The following is a 4,551-nucleotide window of genomic DNA, read 5'->3' as shown; positions in this document are numbered from 1 at the left end:
TGTTGCTTTACTTAATTGCATGTTTGATCCAAAAAAAAAAATGTATCAAGAAATTTTATGCTATTATTTAGAGGCATGTTCTGATTTATGATATGTTTTCCAATAGTTTAAAATATCTCTGGTCTTAAAGCAAGTAGTACAGTAGTTAGTAGAATCAGTAGCGGTCACCCTCAGAGTAGTAGTAAGGAGGGTGGTCGTTACAGCCGAGTAGGTTGCATATAAACTGTGTAGTTGTGTGTATGTTCCAGCCGCCTGTGGCTGATGTATATTGTGTCTGTAGAAATGTTTCAGATTGTCACCCGTACAGGGGAGGTGCTGTCAAAATTTCTTCGGACAAGGACTTCCCCGGGGCGTGACATTTGTAATTCAATGTATAAGTAGTCTAGAGAAAGGGTGAACTATAAGTTATAAAGTTTAAAGATCTGAATTGTGATTTTGTCAGTTAATACACTGGTGGATGTACAATTGCAAATCATATAGTTTAGAGGGCTAATTTTTAACTTGTGATTCCATATATAAATTGGAGAAGGTTGCTGCTAACGTACGTAGACTATGCAGTTACCAGTTTATCATCTGGTCTCGACTCTCCAATCCTTTTAAGTCCATTATAAAACTACACACTTTGATGTCATTAAAATAATAAATTGGTATTATTTTAAGCTTAAGTATGTTTAGTGTAGTATTTTTTTTTTTATAAAATATAGGTATTTTATAAACATTAAGGGGCTATTTTTATCCAAATTTAAAAGTTTTAATTGAATTTGTAGTTTTTTATAAGTTGGGATTGTTTTAAACTTAAATATGTTCAGTGTGACGTTTTTGTTAGAATTTAAGTTGTGAGAGTCAATTTAAATACTTCCAAAGTTTGTCGTTTTAAAAAGAATTAAAAGGAGATTAAGGATTGGGACCAGAAGATCCGAACTGAGGAATAAATTCTAACTTGACTAATATTAATTAGGAAATTGTTAGAGGTCAAAATATGAATCATAACTTAACAAGGTCTCATGAAGACAACCCAAAAAAAATTATAAAAATTTCAAATTCAGGGACCAAGCAATTAGAAATAAAAGAAATTAGAATACTCTAGAATTCTAAGAAGCAAATTGTGGTATTGTCCTGTGAAAGTGATTAACTTTTAAAGAGGGTGAAGATATAAATTTAAGAAATTTAGAAAGCGATATGTAATATTTCCTAAAATAATAGAAATAGCAGAAAATGCTGAACTAATAGTCTTTAATTAACAATATTAATATATATGATATGTCAACATCTTTAATAACTCCAACACATATTTTAATAATAATAATAATAATAATAATAATAATAATAATAATATTCCATAACTTAAGTTGTCTCATATTTAGTAACACATTGGAATAATAATCTTATAGTGGTGTGGATATACGAGAGTTTTATTTATTCTCTTTTGCTATTTTAAGTGCAACACGAACAATTAATGAAGAACAAAAATAGATTTATAGATAAAATGGAAAAAAAAACGAAGACTTATAAATGGTAGAAGATGACATTTATTTTTAAATTAAATCATTTTTTAAAAAACATAAATAAAAGAGTTCTACTAATTTTTTGTTAATTATAAATTTTTATTTTATCAGACATCAAATTATTTTTTGTAAAACAAACTGACCTAAGTTATAGTTTAATAATATTATTAATTAATTAAATAATAAAGTTAGTTAAAAAAACAGAAGTCAATTTGAACTAATTAATAAACTTTTATGTATTTTAATTTGATTTAATTATTCACTATCTTTCCCTATTTTCTGGTCTTTTCCTTTTTTAAAAAAATATAAATTTATCTTGGATATGGCTTTTAAACAAATTACTTAATTTCTTAAAATAAAAAGGAAAATCAAAATAAATAAAATTAAAAAAAAAACAAAATATGAAGGAAAACAAATGCTCTCCTTATTGCTATATAGAGACTTTAAGCAACCTAAGAATAGCAAGTTACTATGATGAGTTCTTCACCACTTAAAACTTAATACTTAATGATCCACACAGTTAGTATATTTGATCTTAACCAAAAGGCCGAAAAAAATATGAATTGCTATATTGAACGGTGTCTTATTTTATAATTGCCCTTCGTAAAATTTGATTTATAGCTTTCGATATGGGACTATTAAAAAATAAGATTCAAGGTTAGAATTGGTTGCTATATAACTTCAAGTATCATTCTTAACCATAGAAAAATTGATGGAATATATATATAATTATTTTTCTAGGGTAATCATTAAGGTTATGTTTGGCAGGCGGGATAGGATTAATAGTGTGACAAATAATCACAAAAGGAAACCAATGATTATTTATCACAAGTCAAACAAATTAATATTTAAAATTTTGATTTGATAGAGGTGCACTAGACTTATGGACTTATGGAACAGTGCAATACAAAAACCAACAGTGCAATACGATGATTCATGGTGGGATAAGATTAATGGTCGGACTTGTGATTAAATAATCATTGGTTTCTCTTGTGATTATTTATAACACCATTAATCATTAAGGCTATGTTTGATAGGTGGGATAGGACCAATGGTATTAGAGATTAATGGTATGATAAATAATAACTAGGAAAAGCTAAAAATTATTTATTACAAGACCGAAAAATTAATATTTAAAATTTTGATTTGATAGGGGTACGCCAAACTTTTACAATAGTGCAATACAAAAGCGACGCCTGAAACTCCAGTAGAGTTACTGTAATGAGCTCTCCCCCACTTAAAAATTAATTTAATATCATAATGGACCAATAGCCCATATATCATATATTAAACTGATAAGAACAGATATTGTTGGTGCAGTGGAACCGGCAAGAGGGGGTGAATTATCTGTAATCAAAAATTATACCCTCCTCAAATTTTCAACTCTAAAATAAAGCAACACTAATAATTAAAGTAATTAACAGAAAAGAAAAGAGAGACGACTCAGCTATTTGACTTGATTACAATCGAGACGGTTATTAATCCAAGGCGGTGGAAAGATGCACTAAAAAAGTCTCCTTCTTTGAAGGCGGAGAAGCCTTTTACACTTTAAGAGCAAAGAGGTTGCTTAGAAAAGAATTACAGAGTTGTATCGTTTTTTTCGTATAGTTGTTTGAGACCCCTTTATATAGGGGTTCCAAGAATTATCACATCACCTAATCTTCGGGATCAGGTTTTGACTCGAGAGGGATCGGTCGACCAATCCCCAGGTTCGGTCGACCGAACCTGCTGTATCTGCCTAGTCTTTCATCCAGGTGTAGTCTCTCTGGACCGAGCTTAGGTTCGGTCGACTGATCCTTGTGTTCGGTCGACCGATCAGCCAACGGTCTCCACTCGATCTGACCCGATCAAAGCACTCGACCAAGTCTCTGATTATCTTCAGTTCGGTCGACCGATCAGAAGGTTCGGTCAACCGATCAACCAACGGCTAGATGCTGACGTGGCTGCAACGGCTGTCTTCTGAAGATAGGGGTTCGGTCGACCGATCATGGCGTTCGGTCGACCGAACACTTGTCAAGTCAACTCCCGATTGACTTGCTCTGGTTCGGTTTGCATGGGTAATTTCGGCCAACCAGAATAGGGCTCACCCGAATTCAATTCCTGGCCTTCTCCTCGAGCAGTCTTCCGTCCTGACTTTACGTCCCTCGAACGCCGCGCACGTTCTTCACGCCCACCGGTGTACTCTTCCGCAGCTTTCTCGTCCTTCGGACGCACCGAGCCCGTCGGCTCCCTTCTCGTGTCGTCCTTCTCGCTAGCTGCGTCTTCCGCTCGACTTTCTGCGCTTCTAAGCTCCTGCACACTTAGACATAGGGATCAGACAAACAGGACATAACCTAAACTTGGTTGACCACATCAAAACCACCATGGGGTCTAACAATCTCCCCCTTTTTGATGTGCATCAACCTAAGTTTAAGTTAGGGTAAAAAAATAAACAAATAGTAATTTTAAGAAAATTACTAAACTAACATTTTAGGTAAAAAAGAATGTAAAAAAAAAAATTTTAATTTTCCTAAGTCCCCCTAAAATTGGTTCTTAATTCTCCCCCTTTGATCACAGTAAAAACAGGGTTAAAAAAAAAAATTCTAAGGCATTTTGAAAAACTTTGCTAAGTGAAAATCTAATATTATTTTAAAAAAAACTTAGCTTAGATAAATCTAATTTCAGAAAGGTCTTAATTAAAGAGAAATGAGAATTTTTCTAAGTAAAACTTTCCAGAAATAAATTTTTTAAAAAAAATATTTTTTTGAAGAATTTCTAAGATAATGTTTTAAAAAAAAATTTCAAAGCATTATTTAATTTTAATTTTAATGCTTTTATCATAAAGTTAGTTAAACATTTTATATTAATATTTCGGCTTCCAGGTCGTGGCGAGGCACTAGGCCTTCTTGGTTATTGGAGCAACAACCACTTCCTTAGACAAAGCTTCCATAAAGAAACTCATTGTTTAATTTTCTCACTATAATCTTTTAACAAAAATAATTTAAACTAGCAAAGATTTTGAAATCCAGTAAAGGTTCCTTCCTACAGGGTTGGTCAAAAACTTAGG

At 32.1% G+C, this 4,551-nt stretch overlaps 1 pseudogene; it reads right to left on the bottom strand.

Annotated features, from left to right (window-relative positions):
- Positions 1 to 2,655: 2,655 nt before the first annotated feature.
- Positions 2,656 to 2,842, bottom strand: LOC122025939 (annotated as a pseudogene).
- Positions 2,843 to 4,551: the final 1,709 nt, after the last annotated feature.

The sequence above is a fragment of the Zingiber officinale genome, chromosome 9B (genome assembly GCF_018446385.1).
Source record: "Zingiber officinale cultivar Zhangliang chromosome 9B, Zo_v1.1, whole genome shotgun sequence".
NCBI lineage: Eukaryota > Viridiplantae > Streptophyta > Magnoliopsida > Zingiberales > Zingiberaceae > Zingiber > Zingiber officinale.
Note: the sequence above shows the minus strand (reverse complement) of the source record. Positions and strands in the feature narration are given on the sequence as shown.